The sequence below is a fragment of the Narcine bancroftii genome, chromosome 3 (genome assembly GCF_036971445.1).
Source record: "Narcine bancroftii isolate sNarBan1 chromosome 3, sNarBan1.hap1, whole genome shotgun sequence".
NCBI lineage: Eukaryota > Metazoa > Chordata > Chondrichthyes > Torpediniformes > Narcinidae > Narcine > Narcine bancroftii.
Window position 1 is genome coordinate 283,173,361 of NC_091471.1, and position 11,638 is coordinate 283,184,998.

The following is an 11,638-nucleotide window of genomic DNA, read 5'->3' on the forward strand; positions in this document are numbered from 1 at the left end:
AGGGAAGGAAGAGGAGGAAAGAAGGAGGGAAAGAAGGCAGGGAGGGGAAAGGAAGGATGTGCAGGTGATGAAGGGGAGGGGTGAAATAGTGGGAGGGAGCAAAGTAGGAGGGGAGGGGTGAAATAGTGGGAGGGAGCAAAGTAGGAGGGGAGGGGTGCAGAGGATAGGGAGAAGGAGGTGGTGAGGTAAGAGGAGGGGAGGGAACAGAGGGAGTGGAGAGGGGGAGGTGCTGAGAGGAGGTAAGGGTGGTGCAGAGGAAGGGAGGAGAAGAGGGGAGAGGAGGAAGGAAGGTGGGGAGAGGGATGAGGGAAGGTATAAGGGAAGTGTGGAGTTAAGGAGGGGAGAGGGACAGGAAGAGCATGAGAGAAAGGGATATGGGGTGGGTGGGTGGGTGGGTGGGTGGGTGGGGAGGGAGGGCGGGAGGGGTGGAGGGAGAGAGGTGGGATTGGAGGGTGGAGAGAAGAGCAGGAAATGGATGGATGGGAGAGGGCAGAAGATGGGAGAGGGGGAGGGTGGGGAAGGGGGAGGATGATGGGATGGAGGTGAGATTGGGAGAGGAGGTGGGTGGGGAGAGGGTGGCAGGGAGTGGGCAGACAACAGCAGGGGTGAGGGAGAGGGCAAGAGGACAGGAGTGGGGAGAGAAGGAAGGAGTGCAGTGGAAAGTGTAGGTAGGGGACAAGGAGAGAGGAAGGGAAGGGCAGGAGGGTAGGTGGTGAGGAGGTAGTAAGGTTCCAGTGCAGCCCAGGTGGGAGAGACGGGCAAATGGACCTGGAGATGTTCTGGGGCGTCACTGGCTGTGATTGGGGACAGGGGCCAAGCTGAGGGTCATGGGACTGGTGATCACTGACAGACGATACAAGACAGTGGATTGTGTGCCGGGGTCCTTGGGAGACCATTCCTTTCCATCAACACCTCTGTCCCGGAGGAGTCACGCGATGGAGTAGTGGCCGGACGGTGAACTCCAGCCCTCTCCAGAAAAGTCGGGAAAAACAAGAGAAAACACAAAGGCACAGAAATAAAAGTTACAGAAAAGTGAGTATAAAGGTGGAAAGAAGATGGCGACAAAAAAAGAAAAGTCGAAAGCAACGGTAAGAAGAGAGGAAGAGAAGACAAAGGAGGAAAAAGGTGAAGGCCTTACCTGTCCGAAGAGGCCCGCTGCGGAGAGAGAAACCCGCTCCCTCAGGTCGGTAAATAATGGACTACAAAAATGGCTCGCAGAGCCGAACAAAAGTGCGCAAACGCGCATGCGCGAAGTTTCGCGCATGCGCGATGCGAATGAAAAAAAACACACCGACGGGAGGGGGGACCAGCTGGGGAGTCGATCTCCACAGCCGGCAACGACAGCTGCAGAACACCTGCAGCAAGAAGAGACCACAGAAGACAATAGAAACAAGATAGAAGAGGAGGAAAGGGCAACAAAGAAACAACAGATGGTCAACTCAGAGGAAGAAGAAGAGGAAGAGTATGGTGAAATAGAAGAAGAAAAGAGAGGCAAGGTAAAGGATATACTTGCTCTTATTAGAGGATACATGGAATCATTTAAAGAATGGCAAACACAGGAATTTAAGGATTTAAGAAAAAGAATAAACAACACAGAGGAGAAAATAATTAAAATGGAGATGACCTTAACAGAAATGGGAAAAAAAATGGACAAGATGGAAGAGCGGGCAGTAGCAGCAGAAATGGAGGTAGAAGACTTAAAAAAGAAATTGGAGAAATCTAATAAAAAAACTAAAGAGACACAAGAACTACTAGCTCAAAAAATAGATACAATGGAGAACACCTCTGTCCCAGCTGCCTCTACTCCCAGGAGGTGTTCCATTCTAGAACATCCAAGATGTCCTCCTTCTTCAGAGAACATGGTTTCCCCTCTACTGCTATCAACTCCATGCTGACCTGTGCATTTGCTCTGGCCCCCTCCGCCCCAAGATACAATGAGGACAAATTCCCCTTGACCTCACCAACCACCCCACCTGCCTCCACATCCAACATATTATTCTCTGCAAATTCCACCACCTACAATATGATCCCACCACCGAACATATATTCCCTCCTCTTCCCTCTATGCAGGGATCACTCCCTCCGTGAGTCCCTCATCCACCCATCCCTTCCCACTAATAATCCACTTGGCACCTACCCCTGAGACTGCAGGAGATGCTCCACTTGCGTCCAAACCTCCTCCCTCGCCACCATTCAGGGCCCCAAACGGTCCTGAGTGTAGCAAAGGTCATCTTCTGCATCCAGTGACCCCGAGGTGACTACACCAGGGAGTCTAGACGCAGGCTGGGGGATTGTTTCATTTACTGCCTTCACTCTATCCGCTGCAACACCAAGGACCTCACAGTGACCAACCATTTCATTTCCAAACACTCAGGTACTGCTAAATCGAGGCCACCTGGAGGGACAATCCCTTACCCCAACCAGATGACATTAACGTCAACTTTCCCAATTTATATTAACCCCTCCCCCTGAGTCTCTCCCTCTCCCTGTCTCGTTTCCTTCAGCTCCCCACCCCTTTCCCTTCTCTCTCCTGCCAAAGAGCTGCCCTCTTCCCCATCACTTTTTATCTTTTTTATCTGTAGCCTCTTACCTTGTCTCCCTGGCCCTTCCTCCCTCCTCTCTTCCTCTACCCTCCCCCACCTTTTTATTCACGGTTCTAACTGTTTTTCCACATTCCTGTTGAAGGGCCTAGACCTTTTACTTCAGATTTATTATCACAGTACATACATGGTATCACATACATTCTGCGATGCAGAATTGCCACCTATTAGTTGTGCAAAAAAACTGTACATAATGTCCGCATGCAAACAAATGTAAACAACTGTGCAATACAGAGAAAAAAAAGTATGAGTCCTTAAATTAGTCCCTTTTGAGGGGTCTGATGGTGGAGGGGTAGCAGCTGTTTCTGAACCTGGTGGTGTGAGTCTTGTGGCACCTGCACCTCTCTCCTGACGGCAGCAGCGAGAACAGAGAGTGTGCTGGGCGGTGTGGATCTTTGATGGTTGCTGCTACCCTCCAACGGATTCCTAAGGATGCTGTGTGATCTGTGAGTTTCTCCAGCACTTTTGCGTATTGCTTGGAGAGACAACTTCATGCTGGTCCTCGAACAGGAGGGTGTAGGTTTGTGAGAGGAGAGAGCAACATTTTCACTCAGACGATTCAAGGTTCCTTTATTGACAGGTGCCCGTAAAGGCACTAATCTGGTGGCCCCACCAAGAGGAGAAAGAGAGAGTCCCGACAGAGACACTGAGTGTCCGTGGTTCCTATCACCTCCTGCAGCCCTGTAACCTCCGTAGCCTCATGGATCCCTGGTTCCCACGAGCCAGTCTCCAGCAGCCGATGGCCTGGTGTGAGGTGTTCGGTCAATGAGCCCCTCACTGGTCCACCGTCTCCAGCCTTGTGGGGTCCTGTCCCAGCCCCCATGCCCCTCCTGGTCCCCTGCTGTGGTCACCTTCCCTGTAGGGACATCTCCTTAGTGGGAGGGTGGGTGGGGGGGGGGGGGGGAGGTGATCAATGTTCTCCTTTTCCTTGTGCCAGTCTTCTCCTCCCCTTATGCCGAGCTCAGGCATTGCAATCTTGGGCACGGATCTCTATCTCTGATGTAGCAACATCACCACCAGCTGTTTAAACCCGTATGGAGCAGTCATTGTAACGAGGGCAAACAGGCCGCATGGAGGAGTGCGGGAAGATATGCCTCTGATTTTCCTGCACTCCACCAGCAGAAAGGCAGTTCCCACCAACTTCAATGGTCCTCTCATCTGTGTCTGGAATGAGCTGCCCCCCATATTCCTCACTATCTCTGCCCCCCATTCTCCTCCCTATCTCTGCCCCCCATTCTCCTCCCTATCTCTGCCCCCATACTCTTCCCCATCTCTGCCCCCCATACTCCTCCCTCTCTTCCCCTCATTCTGCTCCCTATCTCTTCCCCATACTCCTCCCTATCTCTTCCCCAATAGTCCTCCCTATCTCTTCCCCATACTCCTCCCTATCTGTGCCCCCATACTCCTCCCTATCTCTTCCCTCATACTCCTCCCTATCTCTGCCCCATACTCCTCCCTATCTCTTCCCCCATACTCCTCCCTATCTCTTCCCCCATACTCCTCCCTATCTCTTCCCCCATACACCTCCCTATCCCCCATACTCCTCCCTATCTCTGCCCCCATACTCCTCCCTATCTCTGCCCCAAACTCCTCCCTATCTCTTCCCCATACTCCTCCCTATCTCTGCCCCCATACTCCTCCCTCTCTTCCCCCATACTCCTCCCTATCTCTGCTCCCAATACTCCTCCCTATTTCTGCCCCCATACTCCTCCCTATCTCTGCCCCCATACTCCTCCCTATCTCTGCCCCCATACTCCTCCCAGTCTCTGCCCCCCATTCTCCTCCCTAGCTCTGTAATCCCCCTCTGGTCTCCTCCACTCACCCCTATCTATGTAATCCCCTCCAGTCCCCCATATCTCCCTATTGCTGTAACCCCAGTTGGTCCACTACACTCCTCCCTATCTCTGTAAATACCCTCCAGTCCCCTACACCCCCCCCCCCCCGACATCTCTAACCCTCTGGTCCACTACACTCCTCCCTAGAATCAGGATTTACTGTCATGAACAAGACCTGAAATTTGTTGTTTTGTGGCAGCATCATTGAGCAAACATTCATATTATAACCATCTTACATCATTACTATAAATTTAAAAAATAAAAATAATACTGCACGAAAAGTAAGGCTGTGTCTTTGGTTCATTGATCATTCAGGAATCTGATGGCAGTGGGGAAGAAGCTGTCCTTGTGCCGCTGAGTGCTCGTCTTTAGGCTCCTGTACCTTTTCCCTGATGGTAGCAGCGTGAAGAGGCATGGTGGAGGGTGGTGGGGGTCTTTGAGGATAGAGGCTGCTTTTTCAAGAGACCTATCCAATGGAGTGAAGTCTGGTGCCTGTGATGTCGCAGGCCGAGTTAACAACCCTCTGAAGTTTATTCTTATCCTGAGAGTTGGTGCCTCCATACTAGGCAGTGATGCAACTAGCCAGAATGCTCTCCACAGGTCACCTGAGAAGTATTCAAGAGTTTTCGGTGACAAGCCGAATCTCCTCAGACACTTCACAAAGTATAGCCACTGGTGAGCCTTCTTCTTGATCCCACCTTCTTTGTGATGCCACATCTCTCTGCACGAAGAAGTACCCCAAATGTTCCCTTTAATCATTTCCCCTTTCACCCATAGCCCATGTCTTCTGGTTCTTGTCTCACCTAACCTCAGTGAAAAAAGCCTGCTTGCATTATTCTATCTTTTACATCTCCCTTCCTTCTTTTACAGTCCAGGAAATAAAGTACTCACCTGTTTAATCTTTCCTTGTAACTCTGTTCTTCAAGTCCAAGCAACATCCTCTGCACTCTTTCTAGCTTATCAATATCCTTCTCTTAGTTAGGTGACCAAATCTGCATAGGATACTCCAAATTTGGACACACCAATGTCTTGGACAACTTCATCATAGCAGCCCAACTCTTATAGCTTTCCTCGACCTGGATGACCAACACTCCAAGGGCTCTCCAATATCTTGTACAGTTGTAACATGATGTCTCTGCTCCTGTATTCAGCGCCCTGACCAATGAAGGCAAACACCTTCTTCACCACTGTGTCTATCTATGTCCCCACTTTCATGGAACTATGTATCCAAGTCCCAATGCTCTGTTCTACTACATTCCCTGGGGCCCTACAATTCATTGGGAATCTTACCCTGATTTAACCTACCAAGGTCCAACATTTTGTGCTGGTCTGAGTTAAAATCCAGCTGCCATTCCTTGACCCACTTCCCCATCTGATCCAAATCATGTTGTCATCTCAGATAACCTTCTCCACTGTTTACTATGCCACCAATCTTGAAGTCATCCACAAACTTAGTAACCATGGCAATGACATAGTCAACCAAGTTGTTAATTTAGATGACAAACAATGGAGTCAGTATCGATTCCTCCGTCATGTCACAGGCATCCAACTATCTTCCACTCCCACCTTCTCTCTCCTGCCACCAAGCCAACTCTGTATCCAATTGTCCAATTCACTGTGAGAGGCTGCCCCAGAAAAATCTAATCCACCAGATTTACTGGCAAGCCTTCAACATTTGGGGTTTCTCTTGTATTATGTTCTGCCATTTTGGTTGAATGCTTAAACCCAGTTGATGTGTCAAGATTAGCTTGAACCTGAACCTCTTTCACAGCTTCTTGCACAAAGGTCAAGTTCATGTTTACTGTCATCTGATTGTACAAATACAGCCTGATGAGACAGCGTTGTCCGGTCCTCAGTGCAAAAATGTGCAAACACACACCAGGCATAACACACATACATATGCAGTATGTACACAGTATAAAAATAAATAAATGTTGTTTATTAAATAGTAGAATCTCAGAGGGTTAGTATGAGCAGTTCGTTCAGTCGTTCAGCCAAGTGGTGCTGGTTCTGATACTCCTGAATCTCTTCCCCATCAGGGAAGATAACACACATACATCGTGGTGGGGGTCCTCAACAATTTTGCACGCCCTCTTCAAGCAATCCCTGAAGAGCACATCGATGGGGAGACGTCAGTGATTCCCTCTGCTGCCCTTGTGGTCCTGTGGATTGACTTCTGATCCAGTGCTCTACAGCAACTGTACCACACTGTGATGCAGCCGGCCAGGATGCTCTCGACAGAGCTCCTGTAGAAAGTTGACAGGATTGTGGCCGGTAGCCTTGCCCACTCCATCTTCTCAGGAAGTCATCTATTCTGGTCGAATTAACAGAATACAAAGCAAATATGAACCTTCATGAATGAAGCTGCGGAGTCTGATCATGTCATTACAAACTGGTTCAGCAGCCAGTCATCATCCCATTCCTTCTCGAAGATTGATGATATCTGAGGAAGAAAATGATCACTAGGTCTGGGAGCTGTGTGTTCCTGGATTTGTGTAAGTTAAGTTTGACATAAGGTCAAAGAGTGGAATGTGCAATCCAGGTGCCCTTCAGAAGCGGATATGAACATTGAGGGACTTTGACCCTCCATGGAATCAAGCCAAGATTTGCAACAGGTGTTTGTTCTGAGAGTGTCACACCCTCATACTGGGAGAGGGCTCCAGTAAATCAGTCTAAAAGCTGGGTGAACTGGCATTGGTTTTGGATTTGTGGATGAATGGCTCACCTCCCTTCATGTTGCAGTTGGAGTTGACACAGGAGGCTTTGTTCTATTGTCAGGAGTCGCTTCAGGTAAGTGCTGAGTTTATGGGATGTAATCAGTCCCTGACCTGCCTGCAACACCTGTCTGCAATGTTACAAATGTCCCCACCTCCACTACTTCCTCTGGCAGCTTGTTCCACTGTCCCAAGTGCCTTTTAAAATCATTCCCCTCATATTAAGTCTATGCCATCCAGTTTTAGACCCTACATCCTGGGAAAAAGCCCATGACTTATCTATGCCCCTCATGATTTTATAAATCTCTGTTAGGGTCCCCTCAACCTATACTCCAGGGAGAAATGGCCCAGCCTATTCAGCCTCTCCTTATAATTCAGTCCTGATAACATTTTAGTGAATCTTTTGTGCACTTTTTCCAGGTTAATGGCAACCCTTCCTATAGCTAGGAGACCAGAAACACTCTGTGTGGTCTTGCGAATGTTCTCTATTGGCGTAATGTGCCAATTCAACTCTTCTACAGAGTGTCCTGACCAATGAAGTAAAACATACCAAATGCCTTCTTCCCTTCTCTGTCCACCTGTCACCCCTTTTCAGGGGTGACCTCCAGGTCTCTCTGTTCTACAATGCTCTCTGGTGCCCAGCTATTCACTGAACAAGCCCTGCCTTTGTTTAACCTCCCAGCACTTTGAACCCTTTTGAGACCTCGTCAGTAACCTCCAAGTCACAACCCTCCTGCATGATTGCTGCTGCTAACCCATGTCTGCCAGATGTGGCCCAATCTCCAAATCTTCTCTCAAACACACCTGCTTCTTCAGCTCCTTTCCTCATTTATAGAACATGGTTCCCAAAACCTATCCCCATCAGGAACAGTTGGCGTAGCTGTTAGCGTCACCCCTTAACAGCGCCAGTGATCAGGACCAGGGTGCAAATCCTGTGCTGGCTGTAAGGAGTTTGTACATTTTCCCCGTGTCTGTGTGGGTTTCCCCCGGGGTCTCCGGTTTCCTCCCACCCTTCAAAAATGTACTGGGGATTGTAGGTTAATTGGGTGTATTGAGGGGCTTGGGCTTGTGGGCCAAAATGGCCTGTTACTGTGCTGAATGTCTAAAATTTAAAATAAACATTTGATTGCCTTTTTAATTTGATCTTTTTATTGTCCAGTGAAACACTGAATGTTTATTAAAGAAGCAACATAAACACAAGATCATTAAGTCTGTGGTGAACTGGGTCTGGCCTTCACAACTTTGGTACGCACCAGGCACCAGAGGCTTTTGCTACAGCGAGCCATTCCGAATTAAAACATTCCAGCACAGTGCAGGCCCTTCAGTCCACAATGTTGTGCCAACCTATATAAACCTACTTCATAACAATATGATGCTTCCTGACATCACGCTATTATTTTTCTTTCATTCATGTGCCTATCTAAGAATCTTTTGAATGTCTATTGAACCCACCTCCAACACCACCCCTAGCAATGCATCTAGGTCCCCACTAACTCTGTCTAAAAAATACCTCTGATGTCTCCCTTAAACTTTCCTCTACTCACCTTAAACAGATGTCCTCTGGTATTGACCATTGCCACTCTGGGGGAGAAAGGTGCTGGATGTCCACCCATAATCTTATTTACCTCTCATCCTTCATTACTCCAAAGAGAAAAGCCCAAGCTCATATTTTGTATTGGTTCATCACTGCCCTCCAAAGGCAAGGTTGGTATTGCTTGAGAATGAACAGCTTTAATTAAATTTATTTAAAATTATATTTAGACATACAGCACGGTAACAGGCTTACCACTAACACTAATAGGAAGGATAAACTGTGTTAAAATGAACATTTTCCCAAGGATACTGTGAGAGATGGGAAAATTGATCTAAAATTATGAACATGGAAGAAACTAAAGTCCATCAGTAAATGGCTGTAACCAGTACAAACAGGATAAGCTTGGGGGGTTAGGATGCAGGAAAGCAGAGTCAGCACGATTAACATAAGAATCTTCTAGTCTTTGTGACAAGACCATAAGACTAAGATAAGGAGTGGTAAGGAACAATAGAATGTAGGAAGTTGAGGTAGTCTGGATCAGATAAGGGTCTCCTAGCCCTGGACAGAAGTACCAAGTCCTACATATCTAATTAGCTAACCATACACAGATTTATACATATGAAATTAGCCAACCCTAGATAGAATGAGTCAACTCTGCATATCAAGAGACTGTAGCCCCGAGAATCAGGAAGGTGTGAATAAGGACAATGACATGATGGGGCACCCACAGGATACCCCCTGGTCCTCCAAGTATACTGAAACTGCACGTAGGCAGGAAGGATTGCCTATGCCAAACTCATCCAGGGGGCAGAAGAATGTAAGGGGGAGGGCACTCTGATACTGAAATTGACTGTATAAAAGTTGGGTGAGCCCCAGTATGTGTGTGTATTCCCAGGGTAAGGGGAAGCACCCAACTTTGCATTGTTGTAGTAATAAATGTTCTTTGTTCTCAATTTTTGTCTCGAGCAATTTCTTTAAAGGTACTTTAATTTCTAACAAATGGGGGCTCGTCCGGGATCACACTCCCTCCACTGACAGAGTACCCCGACGACGAGAATAGGTGCACCCCGGCTGATTCAGCTGGACTCACGGGCGACGGGTGGCTGGTCAGTGGAAGAAGCGAGTGATATCCGAGAAGAGGCATTGAGAAAAAACGACGGAAGGAAGCGCGCTAGAGCATTGCTACTGGAACTCGGTAAGAGTAATTTTACTTGTTTATAAGTATGGGAATAATGAGTAGCAAGGAAGAGAGTCCTGGTTCAGGATGTGAACACCAGATAGCTACGTACAGCCCGCTTGGGTTGATGTTATCTGAGTGGGGCACAGGAAAGACCCGTGGGAAAGACAAACTGACAATGGTCAGGTATTGTTGTATTGAATGGGTTAAATACCCGGTTAAAGGGAGCTCCGTGTACTGGCCAAAATTCGGATCCGAGGATGAATGGATGTGTCAAGCTTTGAACCTATGGCTCTATCAAAACCAGAAAGACAATGTTGAGAGCAGGGAATATGCAGCCTGTTGGCTCAAGGGACCCATTGAACAACTGGTTTTGAATGAGAAAGAATTCAGGGATAAGAGAGAGGAGGAACCTTTTGTCCCTGAATCACAGGGTTGGGATGTGTTACATTCCCTCCCTCCACCTTATGTTCCTCCTATGCCGGCTCCTATCTTTCCTTCCCCTCCTATGACCTACCCTTCTGCACCTTCCCCACCTCCCCCACCACTAGAGAAGAGAGAAGAGAGCAGGAGTGGTATGATAACTTGCTCACAAAGCACTCGATTACCACCTCTGTTGACAGGAGAGAGAGGTAACTTTAATTCAGAACAGCGTGAGACTCTTCAGGAAGAAAGGGCAGAACCCTTTGATTCATTTCCCAGGGAGCAGGAACCCAGACCTAATAAGCCAGAAACCAATTGGATGAGACCACTGCGGGAAGTTCCCATGGGAGAGGGTCTCGGTTTCGTAAATGTGCCCCTGACCAGTACTGAAGTGCGTAACTTTAAGAAAGAACTGACCTCCCTGATAGAAGATCCCCAGGGATGTGCCGAACAGTTAAGACCAATTTTTGGGACCAAATATATATACAATATGGGGGTCTCGACATAGAATCCCCAGCAGGGGAACAATTGGTACTAACAGGTTTTGTTACCAACTCAGCCCCAGACATTAGGAGAAAATTACAAAAGACAGAAAATTGGCATGAGCAGGGAATAACCCAGCTTCTACAGATCACACAAAAAGCATTTGTCCAGACATCTGAGGATAAGCAGAAAGCAAAGGCTAACATTTTGATGCGAGCAGTTAAAGTAATAGTAGATGAGTAACATGGAAAAAGGCAGGGACTGTGTGCCAGCTCCTGAATGTTGGGAGAAGTGCAGGGAGTGGGAGAGTAGAGACCAGAGATAATTTCATAAATCACGACTTCCCACTTCAGTCACTGACCAATATTGATTAAAATTCATGCTAAAAATTAAATGTCATAAATGATCGTTTTTCAATACTGTAGAATTAGCGAATTTAACTACCAGTTAATTCCAATTTATGAAATAAATTGTATTCAAATGTGATTTTGCACAGGGAGTACCTGAGAGTTGTGATGTTATAACATTTGCAGGGAGAAATGTTTGCGCAAATAGGGTGAGTTCTACACGTCTTATTTTAAGTGTATGTAAGATAAAGAAAGGATCTGATGTGTAAAGTGGCTGGATCAGCCAGTTGAAGGGGAAGTGTGCATGTCCCTTTAAGTGCACTGTGGCACTTGAAATTGAGGCTTCAGGCTCTTGTCTTGCAGTTAGAGGTATGGAGCCCTATCAATAGATTTAGTACATTTCTTCTACACATTCAGCAGTCAAGGTCCGTGAGTTTAAAGATCACCCACCTCTGGAGAATAAAGATACCTCTGGGGATTCCTATGGGGATTCCTATAAGTTTAATCATTCATTTCTCTGGTGCA